Genomic DNA, 19,445 nt, shown 5'->3' with positions numbered 1-19,445 from the left:
GCTGGATAAATACCCAGACAAGAACACACTGAGATCGACTTTTTTATAAATAAAAAAAACATAAATGTTATGGACCTCATTTTAACAAATAAAATATCTGTCTAAATACTCTTTAAAAAGATTTCAAAAGATATATGTTTGCATCGGTGAATAATTCTATATGCTTAAACCTATCCCTGGTTGTCTGTTTTCACACATCAAAGCCTCCAATGGTAGCAGAACACAACTATGTTTAGTATCAGCTTCGTGATTTTGACCCCAAATAAAGAGTTTTCCCCTTGAAAATATGAACTAAAGATGTATTCTGACTCTGTTTCAAAGTTTCAAAAGAATCCAGCTGTTTTGTGAGGTCATTGAACTTATTATTTACTTTGATTATGTTTGAATGGGAAAATTTAAAAAAAGGTGAGAATCACTTAATTTGCATAAAACCCCAATGCGCAAAGTTTGGAAGTAGCAGCAGATCTACATTTTCATTCAACAATGTTTCAGAAGTAGTAAATAAATCCAGCAGCCTATAAAACTAAAACAAGCCTCAAGGTCTGAATTCAAAAGGACCACTTCAGGCTGTTCTTTAAAAGCACCCACACAAGGAAAAAGCAAATTCAAGCTGCAATTTTGGCGAATTTCACAACTACTATTGGTTTTGTTACTCATTCATGTCAGTTAGGCAGACTAAAGTAGAGAGGAGAAAAGTGAGCAATTTTTCTCTTTCAATATCAAGAGTAGGGAGAAGGTACATTGTACAAAACAGTAAAAAATATATAGAAGAAAATGCAAAAGTACTTTTTGTGCCAGTAAATATATACTTGCATCAAAATTACCTTTTGATAAACTCCCCAAGTGGATCAGTTATCAGAGTACTGGGGTGTCTGCATTTTAACAGAAATCACAGTTATACAGCATGTTGAATATAGTAATTCAATAACGGCTTTAGGTTGTTTATTAGTGGAGGAGACAGAGACCATACAGCATTTTTCATACTCTTTGAGCTGTTTTACATTTTGTAATGTAATTGAGAGCGTCGGTTTTAAAGTCTTGTCACAGAGTCTCAATTAGGATTTCGATTTTGACTGGGCCTTTAAGCATGATCATTTACTGTTCACTAGAAAGATTGTTTTTATTCATAAAATGGTGAACCAGACTACTGTTCTCAGAATACAGTCAACTGGCTGAAGTAAAATACCACAGAATTATTCATGCAATAATCATGCATTGTTTTAAAGGATAGTTGAGTTTCTGTTAAAGGTTATAAGCAGTTAAGATCTTAACTACAGCAGGTAACTATTTCGGCATTTTCATTTGGTTGTAATTCAGATTAATTGGAACTATTCCTTCAAGAATTTCCCTCAGCCCTACATTTATACCAGCTAACACAATAACTGGGTTTATTCTCGAAACATATGCAGTATTAAATACTATATCGCTGTGACAAAAGTAAGTTTAAATATAGGCAGAAAATTCTCTACTGTTTGCAAACGTTTTCACAATAAAATCACAAAGTTACAAGTGTGAAAACCATTTGGCACATATACATAAAGGCAAAAACTTTTTCAGATTTAAATTTTAAGTAATATTTTTGAATTTGACCAAACAGTCTCTCCTGGTTGGAAGTGTTGATAATACAATTTTAGATTCAGGGACAAAATTGGATCTGATAGAGAAACCTGTTTTTTTCAAACAGAAACGAAAATTTTGTTTAAATGAAAACATCCTTAAATCAGGGGTATGAACAATTGAGGGGCCAACTAAATGTTTTTCCCTCTCTTTTCTTGTTTATGGTGATTTATCCGATAAATTAATTTATAATCCACCTAAAATATATTGATTTATAAAAGTATTTTCATCCATTAGTTATTGAAACCAAAATATATATCCACCCTTTATGTCTCTAAAAGGAATTAAAGGCCTCCTCTTGTGTTGATTTGTAACACCAGGCAGCCATGAACGAGTCCTCATGTAGATTTGTCGGAGCGGGTTGTATTCATATACATCACCTAGAAACATTGTACATATTTGTTCAGTAAATTGTTATTGAACTTCTGACCCCAAAGCACCACAAGACAAGTGTCTTCTTCCTCCTCTTGAATTCAAAAATGAAGACCTTGATAATAATCTTCCCATTTTTAAGCTCGATAAAAGGCTTTAAGGTAGACTGTATATTACTGATTACATACAACAGCAATGGTGAATTTACCTGGTCCACGGGGGAGTGATGAGTCTGGTGGGAGTCTGAGCAAAGCTTTGATCACCACAAGACACTTACAGCAGTGGGCATGTTCCCTACCTTTAACTCTGGCTATACTCCAGGAATATATTTGCATATTTTGTTTTAAAAAAGCAGTCATGTATGACTGCATGGCTGTAGGTTAACAATATCATCAAACATTTTTTAATTTATTGCATGAAACCAAAGACAGTTGTGTTTAAGCCTTCTTAGTTAGCGCAGCTGCTTCAAACAGTGTTGCAGCTTACTGTCTTGAGGGCCAAGTTTTGATTTAAAGCAACACGCATCAGCTCAGATCATAAAAAAAAAAAAAAACAGTGCAGCGATATTTGGCAGACTTCTGTTTCTGTTTTTAAAACTTATTGCAGCCAAGTGGGTCTTGATTTAAATTTTTATATAAGAGCTCAGAGTGGAATTGACCTCATACCCACTAACTTGACACCTACAAAATGGGCACAGACATCGGCAACAAAGGCTGTAAAGGTTTGCATGTTGGGTTCATAAATATGCAAGTTTGAAGCTTAAAATCTTTGCCCGAATGCACCGCCTAAAGCAATGTCAAGTTTATTATGCTTTGTTGTGTGTGTAAGGGTTCGGGTGACACACAAGGTTTGAGGAGAACCTCCTGAGGCTTTGATTATATCCGCCCATTCTTTTTGAAATGTTTGAAAAGTTTAGAAAATTTGGAACAATTTAAAGTTCATGCTGTCAGTGCTGCACAAAGCAGTTCATAGTTTATTGGAGGAGATTACTCATGAGACTTTTGGAAGAGAACATGTGTCCAAATGTCAAGAGCATCAGTGATTAGCCATTGTTCAAACACCTCATTGGCATTTCATATACCTGGAAAATAAAATAAATATGAGAGATCTCTGTAGATTCCGTCAAATACTCACATGATATGTTATTGGGCAATTTATTTGACTGGAGCTTTCACTCCTGCAACTCAGGTGGAATATCTTTATCCTCTGCATTGTTTAAAGGCTAGTGTTTAAATAGCATTGAGTAAGATCATTTAACGCCACATTGGTCATATTGTGTGATTGATCAAATGCTTATCTTAAGCAATGATAATCTCCTTTGCTGCAGGACCATAAACCGTGGAGACTCTAGAAATATTCACAGCCACACAACTCACTGCATTTGCACTTGAGGACATTGCTGAATCATGCAATTATGGTTTGGATGAGGAAAGTCGATAAGTCCCCTGGTGAATATGTGCTGGGATGGCTAAGGTCACACCTGTAATCATGTGGGAGCAGCACTCTCCTTTGACACAATGATGAGACTCCGCAGACAGGACTGAGACGGGTGCTGATTGCTCCTTATTGGAAGATTGAGCCGGGCTGTCATGAATGCTGCTGTCGAACAGATGGAGTTATGCACCGGCAGTCAAATGTTTGCACAGGTCAGGCTTTGACACTTTGCTGGTATATCTCATGGATCAGAAGCTTCAAGGCCATCCTGAATAGCCAACAGTTAAAGGAAGGGGGAAACAAGAAGGATTTTTTTTTGTCAAATAATAAAGAAATGTAGCTTTTTCGAGTTGTCAACAGAATTTGACTTTAAGTAAGAAACACTACACCAGAAAACAATGAAACTTTATAGTCTAGCAATTAAAATATAATTTACCTCTTAGATATATTATACAGTGCCTTGTGAAAGTACTCTGCCCCTTTGAATTGGTCAACCTTTTGCCACAGTTCAGGCTTCAAACATAAAGATATAAAATTCCAATTTTTTGTGAAGAATCAACAACAAGTGGGACACAATCGTGAAGAGGAATGAAATTTATTGGATGTGTCAAACTTGTTTAACAAATAAAAAACTGAAAAGTGGGGCGTGCAATATTATTCGGCCCCCTTGCGTTAATACTTTGTAGCGCCACCCTTTGCTGCAATTACATCTGCAAGTCGCTTGGGGTTTGTCTCTATCAGTTTTGCACATCGAGAGACTGAAATTCTTGCCCATTCTTCCTTGCAAAACAGCTCGAGCTCAGTGAGGTTGGATGGAGAGCGTTCGTGAACAGCAGTCTTCAGCTCTTTCCACAGATTCTCGATTAAATTCAGGTCTGGACTTTGACTTGGCCATTCCAACACCTGGATACGTTTATTTGTGAACCATTCCATTGTAGATTTGGCTTTATGTTTTGGATCATTGTCTTGTTGGAAGATAAATCTCCATCCCAGTCTCAGGTCTCTTGCAGACTCCAACAGGTTTTCTTCCAGAATGGTCCTGTATTTGGCCCCATCCATCTTCTCATCAGTTTTGACCATCTTCCCTGTCCCTGCTGATGAAAAGCAGGCCCAAACCATGATGCTGCCACCACCATGTTTGACAGTGGGGATGGTGTGTTCAGGGTGAAGAGCTGTGTTGTTTTTACACCAAACATATCGTTTTGCATTGTGGCCAAACAGTTTGATTTTGGTTTCATCTGACCAGAGCACCTTCTTCCACATGTTTGTTGTGTCTCCCAGGTGGCTTGTGGCAAACTTTAAATGAGACTTTTTATAAATATCTTTGAGAAATGGCTTTCTTCTTGCCACTCTTCCACAAAGGCCATATTTGTGCAGTGTATGACTGATTGTTGTCAGAGAGAATTTAAGTGCACCCTTCCATCAAACATTTTGACAGGTGGGCGGGACTTCCGGTGAGGGCGGGACTTCCGGTGGGGGGCATATGGGCGCCATGTGGTTGCCATGTGGGCAGGGGGGGTGTGTCCAAGGGGCGTAACAGTGGATGTTGATTGGTTGTCGTCATTAGGGGCGATACCTTAAATGAGTCAATTAAAACACAGGGGTGTGTTTAAGGGTGTTACGGGGAAGGCCTTAAATGAGCCAATTAAAACACACAGGGGTGTGTTTAAGGGTGTTATTAATAATCTGTATGTTTTTTTTTCAGGCGTTAATACATCTAAAAAACAAAACAACAAAAAAAAGACATGCATCCTTTTATATTTTTAAAGGTATAATCAACTTAATGTTGACCTATCACATGAAATCCTAATAAAGGAACTGTGTAACCTGACAGAATTGTAAGTTAATTTTTGCTTTACAGCAGGACCTATTTGTTGAATATATAATTTAAGTTACCTGTAGCTTTTCTAAAAAACATTTTTACTTTTTCATCTTAGAGTTACAGGGGGTTACAACTGTTAGGGGCAATGTCAAAGACATGCATCCTTTTATATTTTTAAAGGTATAATCAACTTAATGTTGACCTATCACATGAAATCCTAATAAAGGAACTGTGTAACCTGACAGAATTGTAAGTTAATTTTTGCTTTACAGCAGGACCTATTTGTTGAATATATAATTTAAGTTACCTGTAGCTTTTCTAAAAAACATTTTTACTTTTTCATCTTAGAGTTACAGGGGGTTACAACTGTTAGGGGCAATGTCAAAGACATGCATCCTTTTATATTTTTAAAGGTATAATCAACTTAATGTTGACCTATCACATGAAATCCTAATAAAGGAACTGTGTAACCTGACAGAATTGTAAGTTAATTTTTGCTTTACAGCAGGACCTATTTGTTGAATATATGAGCCAGTCTAAATCCGTTCAAAATAGAAAAGACCTAAAAAAGTAAATAAAAAAAAATTGTGCTTCACTACATCGATGGAACGAGAAAAACCTTCAGCTTCTGCGTCAACATACTGGAAAAGCAGCTGAAAATAGGTAAGACGAATATCAGATTAACAGAAAAAAAAAAGAACATCAGTATACTGTTTCCAAGTTACAAATTGACTAGCAATGATGTGTTTGTTTTTGAATCATGAGAGACTCCATTTTAGGAAAAAGGAATGATAATTTAAGTTACCTGTAGCTTTTCTAAAAAACATTTTTACTTTTTCATCTTAGAGTTACAGGGGGTTACAACTGTTAGGGGCAATGTCAGGAAAGGGGCAGTTACGTCTGTTTCTTAGATAACATATCACCTTTGAACTCAAGAAGGGTTTTGGTCTTAAAAACATAGGCAGCTGAAATAGGTAAGACGAATATCAGATTAACAGAAAAAAAAAGAACATCAGTATACTGTTTCCAAGTTACAAATTGACTAGCAATGATGTGTTTGTTTTTTGAATCATGAGAAACTCCATTTTAGGAAAAAGGAATGATAATTTAAGTTACCTGTAGCTTTTCTAAAAACATTTTACTTTTTCATCTTAGAGTTACAGGGTTACAGTTATTCTATATCCCAACTGTTAGGGGCGATGTCAGGAAGGGGCAGTTACGTCTGTTTCTTAGATAACATATCACCTTTGAACTCAAGAAGGGTTTTGGTCTTAAAAACATAGTCTTTGCAGTTGAGAGATAGAGGGGAGTACAAATGTTTCTGTACCTCTTAAAAAATCCAGATTGTCGTCATCCTCAAGCATTGACAGTGGATCAAAAAGGTGGTTTCAGGTTTCCAAGACTTGAGCTATCACCAAAAAAGTAATAGTAAGATCATTTAAACCCTCTAATATGCACTCAAACACAATCTCCTAAAGCAGTATACATTTCAAACTATGGCTCTATTAAATTTAATAGAATATGCATGGTAATCTCTGTTTAACTATAAATGACTTTTTTAAAGAAAATGAAATTGGAGTGCATCAGATTGTTAAAAAATTCTTCAAACTGTAAATAAGATAAATGTATACTATTAATAATGAATATTGTTTTGTACATAGTCCAGATTTATTAATCTATTGCATCACACAAAAGCAGAGGTCATTACAAGTTACTTTATTCTTTTAAATGTTTTTGTTTTATTATTATTGAATGGTTGTTGCATAGTCGTAACCAGGGTCTATTGAAAAGAAAAAACATTATAGTTGTTTTGTAGACAAATTCTTTTTATACACTCAAGCACAATTTTAATCAGTTATCAGTTTTGTATCAGTACAAGGATGTTTTTTTCTATGCTTCAATAGTACTCAGTGCAGAATTCTGTTTTTGCAGTATAATTTTGACAACATTCTGAAGATTCGCATTCTTGTACATAGTATAATTGCAACGACAATCGTTTTGGAAATTCTTTGAAATGCTGTGTGTACTGATTGCTGTCGCTTCATTTAAGAAAAAATTGTATCTGCTAAATTTCTATGTCACTGACAATAAACATTTATTTACTTTGTGTATTTTAAACTGGTTTCTTATTCCTGTCATTTTTACATCTTTACAGTAAGTAATCCTCTATATTTAATTTCATTTTGAAACTTTGTTTTGTATAGACACCAACTTTGGTCATGTTGCAGTCACTTTGTAGTGTCATCTATTGTCAAAACAACTTCTGTGCATTTAGAAAGTTGTATACAATTGATTATATTTCATAGAGTGCATAATATTTTGGATCCATGCTTTTGTGTGCATTCTGCTAAGTAAATGCAATAAACAGATTTCTAGAGTTTATTCTTGTTTTTAAACTTGATTTACAATAACTCAATTGACTGTGAGAGTCAGTTGAGGTATTAGTATTTTTTAATGCTATTACAATTTCTTTACACAACTATTTAGCATACACTAAATTGCTAAGCAGATATATTAGAATGCACATGCAGTACTTTTACATAACACACTGGGATTTTAAAAACAAAACAGCAACCCACACATGGCTTAATTCTTCCCTCTCAAACTTTTAAGTTCTAAGGTTTTTCATATTTTGTACATATCTAGTAATTATGGTGTATGTTATTTTTCAAACTTTTTCACTTTGAATTAATATTTGCTTAGTAAAATCAGTGGTCTAACTTTTTTACGATTAAGGTTAGATTTCAATTCAATTCAATTTTATTAATTTTAGGAATATAGCACCAGTTCAGAGCAAATGTCATCTCAAGGCAGATGATAAAACAGAGAGTTCTAAGCATGTAGCTACAGTGGTAAGTAAGGACTCCATATTAACAAGAAAAACCTCTAGTAGAACCATGCTCAGTATAAGTGGCCATCTGCTGTGATTGGCTAGCTTTAGAGGGCAGAAAGTAAACAGAAAAAAAAAAAACACAGAAGCACCAGTCCAGGAGTAGTTTATTTGGGAAAGAATACAGCACACACCGTTAGTGACATCACTAATACCATTAGTAGTTCCATCTAAGAAACACAATAAAACAAGAAAGCACTGAGCCAGTAGTAGTATCAATGGGATAAGAAAATTAAGAGTAAATACCTGCAGCAATAGCTCACTGGCATTATCCTTGAAAGAGACAGTTAAAGACAAAATCCCTAGGCAGAGTGTATCTTCTATGAAAACAACAAGAATGAGAACATACACTTTATTAGATTATGACACACAACACAAATACACCACACAAAGGTTTCTATTTACTGCTGCAATTTCTAGTTATGATTAAAGTTCCTTGTCAGGTTAAACACAATTTTGTGGCCTCACACATTTAAGATAATAAAAGGAATAGAAGTGTTGCACATATATTTATTCTGAACTTTTGTTATTTTATTTAGAGAGCACTCACATGTTGCATTTCTAATTTAACAAATAAATATTAAAATCGTTTAGAATTTCTTCCTTTAGGAATTTCTTTCTTTAGGAAGTGGCATAGAGAAACACTTTTAGAATTTTGACATTTTCTTATGAAGAGATGGTAAAAAATATGAGGACAAGTAGAAGGAAAACTGCAGAAACAGAATATCCACATGCTCTTTCTAGTATTTTTTTAAGGAAACATTGAACTAAAGCAGAACCATCTGCTGGAAGAGGTATGGACAGTAGAGGCAGACAAGCCATTTGGGTGCTTTCTACCAAACTGGTTTGTGTGGCTTTAAAAATGTTTTTTATTGTTGGCATTTGCCCTTTGCTTAGCTAGATGAAAGAACAATGAGCAGGTTAATGGAGACCATTAACATATAAAAATATAGTGACAAGCATGTTCATGTTATTTTTACTTGTAACTGTTTTTTTTTTTAAGATGAACCTAATAAGCTATTAAAAACAAAAGCAATTCAACATAAATATAATGTCAAATAAACATTGGTATAAGACAAAATTATTGTCTCTTGTCCAACTGCTGTTTATTTCAATGCCACTTACCTCATAGTGTATATATATGTCAATAAACTGATCTACACTTCAGAGTTGTGCTGATTTCAGTTTAACCTTCTTGCTCATCACCAACATTGGATATTTTGAAACCTTATGAAGTTAATAAATACTACTTGAAAAGGTGTGTGTTACTCTTCTGCAGTGTAGTTTGACATTTTTAATCAAATGTTATAAAAGCCGATAAGTGGTGTTCTCAAACGGCACTTGTGAGTTGCTCAGTAACAAAACCAATTACTATTTCTTAATTCTATTTAGAGTTACCTTCACTGGTATGACAAAAACGTGTTTTTATTATTGAAATGTCATTAGTTCTTGACTAATTCTACAAACACATTCTGAAGTTTCAAATAATTTCTATAAATGAAATATACAACATTTGCTTACAGTTAACTGACTACACACCAGAATCAGGACATCTCTTCATAGCTTATAATGTTAGGCATATGTTGTACGCAGACCATGTCAATTACTATTTTCACTTAATATTAAAAGTTCTAAAAATTACATTAGCTTAGGAATTACCCTAGCTAATCAGCAACATTCACATTTGCCAAGTTATTTCTTCGTAAATAAGAATCATGAAAATGTGTTTTTTCAAAGATATCACACCTTATAATCCCATCACACTATTGAGTATGAGCCTTTTGTTTTTATTGCGTTAGAAGACATGATTCCACAATAAAATAACACTAACCAATCCTCTTCCTTACAGTTGGGCCAAAAATTATTCATATCCTGGAAAGTATAGATGTATATTTTTTTTTCATTTAACTGAGAAGTTTGTTTCTCACATAAAAGGAAAAAGGCATCTCTCCAATGACAACAAAATAATTAAAATCTTTATAAAAAAATTGGCATGTTAAAATTTTTTTATGTTCTCAGTGTACATCCACAATGCTGAAAAGGAGTGTTTAAAACGTGGCAGAAGTAGTGGCAGAAGACATTTTGATGTATCCTAAAATCTCTTTAATGGCCTCATGTTTAGATTTACCTATCACGTGAATAGGATCCCACTACGGAGGCGAGAGCTGGTGTAAAGCAGCTGGTCTCCAAGCACTCTTTCTTCTCTGCCCCTCAATGTGTTGCAGTAGCAGGGCTTGTAAAACAAACCAAAAGTGTCTGAACCAATATAATCAGCACCTCTCTGACAGCATTCGTTTTTACTTCACTGTATGGCCATAAAAGTCGCATCTGAATTTGAACACAGCAATAGTGAATGACATCCGTGAATCAGTAATTCTGTGTTTAATTAATCTGTGGTTTCAAGGACTTTGATGTGTGACACAAAAAAAACGGAATTTTGGAACTGGAATTGAATTTTGGAATAGAAAATGAAAGTTATCAAATGGAATTTTCAATACATAGCAAAGCAATTTTCAAAGCAAACAAATTCAGTTTAAAAGCCAAGGAATTCAGTTTCAAACCATTAAGTGAACTGGTTGGGCAAACTCCCATGAACCCTCGAGCACCCTGTAGAGGGTATAGAGCTGGTCCAGTGTTCCACGGCCGGGACAAGAACCACACTGCTCCTCCTGAAGCCGAGGTTCGACTATCGGTCAGACTCTCCTCTCCAATACCCTGGCGTAGGCCTTACCAGGGAGGCTGAGGAGTGTGATCCCCCTGTAGTTGGAACACCACCCCAGTCTTTCAGTTTGAATTTTCGTCGAAACTCCATTTCAAAATGCTGTGCAGAAATATTTATGATGCAATATGCACGGCTGCGGCGGAATACTTCTAATCTGTGGAAGCACCTGCAGTGTTTCACCTACCACTATTCAAGGGGGGCACCCCGCCCTACCAACCAGACCGCCGTGCCCCCAAGAGGATCACAGCATGTAGTAATAGTTTAACAGTTAATGTCATTCGTTTTATTGGATCACGTCGTGAAGGATTTCTGTCCCTGTGTTGTCACTACTCTTCTTTCTATGGCCAAACATGGCAAAAGCTGGACGAAAACACACTCATCATACTCTGTGTCACCAACGGTGACACTGACACACTGAGTTAGGTGCACTCGAACGGAGGTGAACACATGCTCCTGACAGCGGACAGAAAGCCATGCCGCTAAAACCTAGAAAGCACGCAAGGATATCTGTGGTTTTAAAAAGCGGCAAATTTAGTTTTGATGGCAGCACTTCATCTCCTGCGAGCTAACTCTCCTACTCTTGGTACATTTGGCGAAGATAGAAGTAAACAAAATAGACCAAGTGATTCATGCCCTGACTCTGACACACAGCTAAAGTCCAGTCTCCACCAAATAAAAGTTTTTTACCTAGTTTCAAACCATTAAAATGAATTTAATGGTTTGAAACTGAATTCCTTGGCTTTTAAACTGAATTTGTTTGCTTTGAAAATTGCTTTGCTATGTATTGAAAATTCCATTTGATAACTTTCATTTTCTATTCCAAAATTCAATTCCAGTTCCAAAATTCCGTTTTTTTTGTGTCACACATCAAAGTCCTTGAAACCACAGATTAATTAAACACAGAATTACTGATTCACGGATGTCATTCACTATTGCTGTGTTCAAATTCAGATGCGACTTTTATGGCCATACAGTGAAGTAAAAACGAATGCTGTCAGAGAGGTGCTGATTATATTGGTTCAGACACTTTTGGTTTGTTTTACAAGCCCTGCTACTGCAACACATTGAGGGGCAGAGAAGAAAGAGTGCTTGGAGACCAGCTGCTTTACACCAGCTCTCGCCTCCGTAGTGGGATCCTATTCACGTGATAGGTAAATCTAAACATGAGGCCATTAAAGAGATTTTAGGATACATCAAAATGTCTTCTGCCACTACTTCTGCCACGTTTTAAACACTCCTTTTCAGCATTGTGGATGTACACTGAGAACATAAAAAAATTTTAACATGCCAATTTTTTTATAAAGATTTTAATTATTTTGTTGTCATTGGAGAGATGCCTTTTTCCTTTTATGTGAGAAACAAACTTCTCAGTTAAATGAAAAAAAATATACATCTATACTTTCCAGGATATGAATAATTTTTGGCCCAACTGTAAGGAAGAGGATTGGTTAGTGTTATTTTATTGTGGAATCATGTCTTCTAACGCAATAAAAACAAAAGGCTCATACTCAATAGTGTGATGGGATTATAAGGTGTGATATCTTTGAAAAAACACATTTTCATGATTCTTATTTACGAAGAAATAACTTGGCAAATGTGAATGTTGCTGATTAGCTAGGGTAATTCCTAAGCTAATGTAATTTTTAGAACTTTTAATATTAAGTGAAAATAGTAATTGACATGGTCTGCGTACAACATATGCCTAACATTATAAGCTATGAAGAGATGTCCTGATTCTGGTGTGTAGTCAGTTAACTGTAAGCAAATGTTGTATATTTCATTTATAGAAATTATTTGAAACTTCAGAATGTGTTTGTAGAATTAGTCAAGAACTAATGACATTTCAATAATAAAAACACGTTTTTGTCATACCAGTGAAGGTAACTCTAAATAGAATTAAGAAATAGTAATTGGTTTTGTTACTGAGCAACTCACAAGTGCCGTTTGAGAACACCACTTATCGGCTTTTATAACATTTGATTAAAAATGTCAAACTACACTGCAGAAGAGTAACACACACCTTTTCAAGTAGTATTTATTAACTTCATAAGGTTTCAAAATATCCAATGTTGGTGATGAGCAAGAAGGTTAAACTGAAATCAGCACAACTCTGAAGTGTAGATCAGTTTATTGACATATATATACACTATGAGGTAAGTGGCATTGAAATAAACAGCAGTTGGACAAGAGACAATAATTTTGTCTTATACCAATGTTTATTTGACATTATATTTATGTTGAATTGCTTTTGTTTTTAATAGCTTATTAGGTTCATCTTAAAAAAAAAAACAGTTACAAGTAAAAATAACATGAACATGCTTGTCACTATATTTTATATGTTAATGGTCTCCATTAACCTGCTCATTGTTCTTTCATCTAGCTAAGCAAAGGGCAAATGCCAACAATAAAAAACATTTTTAAAGCCACACAAACCAGTTTGGTAGAAAGCACCCAAATGGCTTGTCTGCCTCTACTGTCCATACCTCTTCCAGCAGATGGTTCTGCTTTAGTTCAATGTTTCCTTAAAAAAATACTAGAAAGAGCATGTGGATATTCTGTTTCTGCAGTTTTCCTTCTACTTGTCCTCATATTTTTTACCATCTCTTCATAAGAAAATGTCAAAATTCTAAAAGTGTTTCTCTATGCCACTTCCTAAAGAAAGAAATTCCTAAAGGAAGAAATTCTAAACGATTTTAATATTTATTTGTTAAATTAGAAATGCAACATGTGAGTGCTCTCTAAATAAAATAACAAAAGTTCAGAATAAATATATGTGCAACACTTCTATTCCTTTTATTATCTTAAATGTGTGAGGCCACAAAATTGTGTTTAACCTGACAAGGAACTTTAATCATAACTAGAAATTGCAGCAGTAAATAGAAACCTTTGTGTGGTGTATTTGTGTTGTGTGTCATAATCTAATAAAGTGTATGTTCTCATTCTTGTTGTTTTCATAGAAGATACACTCTGCCTAGGGATTTTGTCTTTAACTGTCTCTTTCAAGGATAATGCCAGTGAGCTATTGCTGCAGGTATTTACTCTTAATTTTCTTATCCCATTGATACTACTACTGGCTCAGTGCTTTCTTGTTTTATTGTGTTTCTTAGATGGAACTACTAATGGTATTAGTGATGTCACTAACGGTGTGTGCTGTATTCTTTCCCAAATAAACTACTCCTGGACTGGTGCTTCTGTGTTTTTTTTTTTCTGTTTACTTTCTGCCCTCTAAAGCTAGCCAATCACAGCAGATGGCCACTTATACTGAGCATGGTTCTACTAGAGGTTTTTCTTGTTAATATGGAGTCCTTACTTACCACTGTAGCTACATGCTTAGAACTCTCTGTTTTATCATCTGCCTTGAGATGACATTTGCTCTGAACTGGTGCTATATTCCTAAAATTAATAAAATTGAATTGAATTGAAATCTAACCTTAATCGTAAAAAAGTTAGACCACTGATTTTACTAAGCAAATATTAATTCAAAGTGAAAAAGTTTGAAAAATAACATACACCATAATTACTAGATATGTACAAAATATGAAAAACCTTAGAACTTAAAAGTTTGAGAGGGAAGAATTAAGCCATGTGTGGGTTGCTGTTTTGTTTTTAAAATCCCAGTGTGTTATGTAAAAGTACTGCATGTGCATTCTAATATATCTGCTTAGCAATTTAGTGTATGCTAAATAGTTGTGTAAAGAAATTGTAATAGCATTAAAAAATACTAATACCTCAACTGACTCTCACAGTCAATTGAGTTATTGTAAATCAAGTTTAAAAACAAGAATAAACTCTAGAAATCTGTTTATTGCATTTACTTAGCAGAATGCACACAAAAGCATGGATCCAAAATATTATGCACTCTATGAAATATAATCAATTGTATACAACTTTCTAAATGCACAGAAGTTGTTTTGACAATAGATGACACTACAAAGTGACTGCAACATGACCAAAGTTGGTGTCTATACAAAACAAAGTTTCAAAATGAAATTAAATATAGAGGATTACTTACTGTAAAGATGTAAAAATGACAGGAATAAGAAACCAGTTTAAAATACACAAAGTAAATAAATGTTTATTGTCAGTGACATAGAAATTTAGCAGATACAATTTTTTCTTAAATGAAGCGACAGCAATCAGTACACACAGCATTTCAAAGAATTTCCAAAACGATTGTCGTTGCAATTATACTATGTACAAGAATGCGAATCTTCAGAATGTTGTCAAAATTATACTGCAAAAACAGAATTCTGCACTGAGTACTATTGAAGCATAGAAAAAAACATCCTTGTACTGATACAAAACTGATAACTGATTAAAATTGTGCTTGAGTGTATAAAAAGAATTTGTCTACAAAACAACTATAATGTTTTTTCTTTTCAATAGACCCTGGTTACGACTATGCAACAACCATTCAATAATAATAAAACAAAAACATTTAAAAGAATAAAGTAACTTGTAATGACCTCTGCTTTTGTGTGATGCAATAGATTAATAAATCTGGACTATGTACAAAACAATATTCATTATTAATAGTATACATTTATCTTATTTACAGTTTGAAGAATTTTTTAACAATCTGATGCACTCCAATTTCATTTTCTTTAAAAAAGTCATTTATAGTTAAACAGAGATTACCATGCATATTCTATTAAATTTAATAGAGCCATAGTTTGAAATGTATACTGCTTTAGGAGATTGTGTTTGAGTGCATATTAGAGGGTTTAAATGATCTTACTATTACTTTTTTGGTGATAGCTCAAGTCTTGGAAACCTGAAACCACCTTTTTGATCCACTGTCAATGCTTGAGGATGACGACAATCTGGATTTTTTAAGAGGTACAGAAACATTTGTACTCCCCTCTATCTCTCAACTGCAAAGACTATGTTTTTAAGACCAAAACCCTTCTTGAGTTCAAAGGTGATATGTTATCTAAGAAACAGACGTAACTGCCCCTTCCTGACATCGCCCCTAACAGTTGGGATATAGAATAACTGTAACCCTGTAACTCTAAGATGAAAAAGTAAAATGTTTTTAGAAAAGCTACAGGTAACTTAAATTATCATTCCTTTTTCCTAAAATGGAGTTTCTCATGATTCAAAAACAAACACATCATTGCTAGTCAATTTGTAACTTGGAAACAGTATACTGATGTTCTTTTTTTTTCTGTTAATCTGATATTCGTCTTACCTATTTCAGCTGCCTATGTTTTTAAGACCAAAACCCTTCTTGAGTTCAAAGGTGATATGTTATCTAAGAAACAGACGTAACTGCCCCTTTCCTGACATTGCCCCTAACAGTTGTAACCCCCTGTAACTCTAAGATGAAAAAGTAAAAATGTTTTTTAGAAAAGCTACAGGTAACTTAAATTATCATTCCTTTTTCCTAAAATGGAGTCTCTCATGATTCAAAAACAAACACATCATTGCTAGTCAATTTGTAACTTGGAAACAGTATACTGATGTTCTTTTTTTTTCTGTTAATCTGATATTCGTCTTACCTATTTTCAGCTGCTTTTCCAGTATGTTGACGCAGAAGCTGAAGGTTTTTCTCGTTCCATCGATGTAGTGAAGCACAATTTTTTTTAATTTACTTTTTTAGGTCTTTTCTATTTTGAACGGATTTAGACTGGCTCATATATTCAACAAATAGGTCCTGCTGTAAAGCAAAAATTAACTTACAATTCTGTCAGGTTACACAGTTCCTTTATTAGGATTTCATGTGATAGGTCAACATTAAGTTGATTATACCTTTAAAAATATAAAAGGATGCATGTCTTTGACATTGCCCCTAACAGTTGTAACCCCCTGTAACTCTAAGATGAAAAAGTAAAAATGTTTTTTAGAAAAGCTACAGGTAACTTAAATTATATATTCAACAAATAGGTCCTGCTGTAAAGCAAAAATTAACTTACAATTCTGTCAGGTTACACAGTTCCTTTATTAGGATTTCATGTGATAGGTCAACATTAAGTTGATTATACCTTTAAAAATATAAAAGGATGCATGTCTTTGACATTGCCCCTAACAGTTGTAACCCCCTGTAACTCTAAGATGAAAAAGTAAAAATGTTTTTTAGAAAAGCTACAGGTAACTTAAATTATATATTCAACAAATAGGTCCTGCTGTAAAGCAAAAATTAACTTACAATTCTGTCAGGTTACACAGTTCCTTTATTAGGATTTCATGTGATAGGTCAACATTAAGTTGATTATACCTTTAAAAATATAAAAGGATGCATGTCTTTTTTTTGTTGTTTTGTTTTTTAGATGTATTAACGCCTGAAAAAAAAACATACAGATTATTAATAACACCCTTAAACACACCCCTGTGTGTTTTAATTGGCTCATTTAAGGCCTTCCCCGTAACACCCTTAAACACACCCCTGTGTTTTAATTGACTCATTTAAGGTATCGCCCCTAATGACGACAACCAATCAACATCCACTGTTACGCCCCTTGGACACACCCCCCCTGCCCACATGGCAACCACATGGCGCCCATATGCCCCCCACCGGAAGTCCCGCCCTCACCGGAAGTCCCGCCCACCTGTCAAAATGTTTGATGGAAGGGTGCACTTAAATTCTCTCTGTTGTCCTATGGACAGACTCTCCCACCTCAGCTGTAGATCTCTGCAGTTCATCCAGAGTGATCATGGGCCTCTTGGCTGCATCTCTGATCAGTCTTCTCCTTGTTCGAGATGAAAGTTTAGAGGGACGGCCAGGTCTTGGTAGATTTGCAGTGGTCTGATACTCCTTCCATTTCAATATGATTGCTTACACAGTGCTCCTTGGGATGTTTAAAGCTTGGGAAATCTTTTTGTATCCAAATCCAGCTTTACACTTCTCCACAACAGTATCTCGGACCTGCCTGGTGTGTTCCTTGGTCTTCATGATGCTCTCTGGGCTTTGAACAGAACCCTGAGACTATCACAGAGCAGGTGCATTTATACGGAGACTTGATTACACACAGGTGGATTCTATTTATCATCATCAGTCATTTGGGACAACATTGGATCATTCAGAGATCCTCACTGAACGTCTGGAGTGAGTTTGCTGCATTGAAAGTAAAGGGGCCGAATAATATTGCACGCCCCACTCTTCAGCTTTTTATTTGTTAAAAACGTTTGACACATCCAATAAATTTCATTCCACTTCACGATTGTGTCCCACTTGTTGTTGATTCTTCACAAAAAATTTGAATTTTATATCTTTATGTTTGAAGCCTGAAATGTGGCAATAAGTTGACCAGTTCAAGGGGGCCGAGTATTTTTGCAAGGCACTGTACATTAGACTGTTAAAAAATGAAGAAAAATTAATATCCCTACTTGCAACTTTGACTGTGTCAGTCTGCGCTATTTGTAGCAAGTTGGCACAATAATCTGTTAGTAAGAATAGAGTGAAGACAGGATTTTGCAGGTGTGTGAGGGGACCCAACCTGACCTCAGTCACAGTCAGATATTCATATTTGAATTATTTAGCCCAATCTGGACACAGTTGAGTAGTGTGAAGTAAACACTGACCCAACTCCACATATGTGTTGCTGACAGCCACTGAAAAATAGAGGCTGAGATACGGAAATAGCTGTGAGCTAAGTTAAAAAGATAAAGAAAATGTAACTGTACATTATGACCATAAACACAAAGAGTACTGGGCATAATACAAACTATCACCTAACTAACTACAATTATGTAGCAATAACAAACAAAAAAAAAATAAAAATGGAAAGATACCTTTTTTGAACTAAAACACAGTAAATAATCAAAGGCTTTATTGAAATACATCAAACAATTCATATTTTGCACATAAAGTTAATGGGACTTAATTTAACGAATTGACATCAGTCAATCAGTCATTTTCTACCACCTACTCCATATTGGGTCGCGGGAGAGCTGGTGCCTGTATCCAGCAGTCTATGGGGAGGATGGGGGGGGTACAGCCTGGACAGGTCACCAGTCCATCGCAGGGCAACACACAAACAACCATGCACACACTCATTCATACACCTAAGGGCAATTTAGAGACCAATTAACCTAACAGGCATGTCCTTGGACTGTGGGAGGAAGCCAGAGTACCCGGTGAGAACCTATGCATGCACGGGGAGAACATGCAAACTTCATGCAGAAAGGACCCCGGTCAGGAGTCGAACCCAGGAACGTGCAGCCCACAAATTGACATTTCTAAATAAAATATTTTCCACATAGAATAAACCTATTTGTCATAAATCCTTAATGTTTATTTGCACAATCCACACTAAACATTGTATTGTTGTCCTTAAAAAGAGAAGTAACATTTTTAGATGACAGCCAACATGGACAGTCATTCTAAAACCCACAAACAAATTACAACCTTAAAAACATGTTCCAAACTCACCAGTATCAGTGTTACCAGTGTTTTAAATTGAATCTCTTTAATTTTATGAGGGAGTGGAATAGAAACATAACCCATCCGAACTCTGAGAACATCCTTTATTACTGCCACCTACTGGTATTTTTGTCACTCTCTCGGGAGTTTCCATGAGTTTGATGCGCTCAGTTCGCTTAAGTTGGTCTGATAAACTGGTAAAATCCTGTAGTGTGTCCCCACCTTA

At 35.1% G+C, this 19,445-nt stretch overlaps 4 long non-coding RNA genes across 4 annotated transcripts; 2 read left to right on the top strand and 2 right to left on the bottom strand.

Annotated features, from left to right (window-relative positions):
• The first annotated feature begins 5,850 nt into the window (after positions 1-5,850).
• Positions 5,851-9,426, top strand: LOC124865321. The gene is made up of 2 exons (XR_007037545.1): positions 5,851-5,908; positions 8,019-9,426. It is a non-coding gene; the product is annotated as an uncharacterized LOC124865321 (long non-coding RNA).
• On the bottom strand, positions 8,225-10,701 carry LOC124865320. The gene is made up of 2 exons (XR_007037544.1): positions 10,264-10,701; positions 8,225-8,455 (listed from the first exon to the last, which is right to left on the bottom strand). It is a non-coding gene; the product is annotated as an uncharacterized LOC124865320 (long non-coding RNA).
• Positions 10,702-10,848: 147 nt separating this feature from the next.
• Positions 10,849-14,045, top strand: LOC124865300. The gene is made up of 2 exons (XR_007037537.1): positions 10,849-12,008; positions 13,815-14,045. It is a non-coding gene; the product is annotated as an uncharacterized LOC124865300 (long non-coding RNA).
• Positions 13,481-16,416, bottom strand: LOC124865301. The gene is made up of 2 exons (XR_007037538.1): positions 16,359-16,416; positions 13,481-14,250 (listed from the first exon to the last, which is right to left on the bottom strand). It is a non-coding gene; the product is annotated as an uncharacterized LOC124865301 (long non-coding RNA).
• Between the last annotated feature and the right edge of the window lie 3,029 nt (positions 16,417-19,445).

Source organism: Girardinichthys multiradiatus, chromosome 3 (assembly GCF_021462225.1).
Source record: "Girardinichthys multiradiatus isolate DD_20200921_A chromosome 3, DD_fGirMul_XY1, whole genome shotgun sequence".
NCBI lineage: Eukaryota > Metazoa > Chordata > Actinopteri > Cyprinodontiformes > Goodeidae > Girardinichthys > Girardinichthys multiradiatus.
Note: the sequence above shows the minus strand (reverse complement) of the source record. Positions and strands in the feature narration are given on the sequence as shown.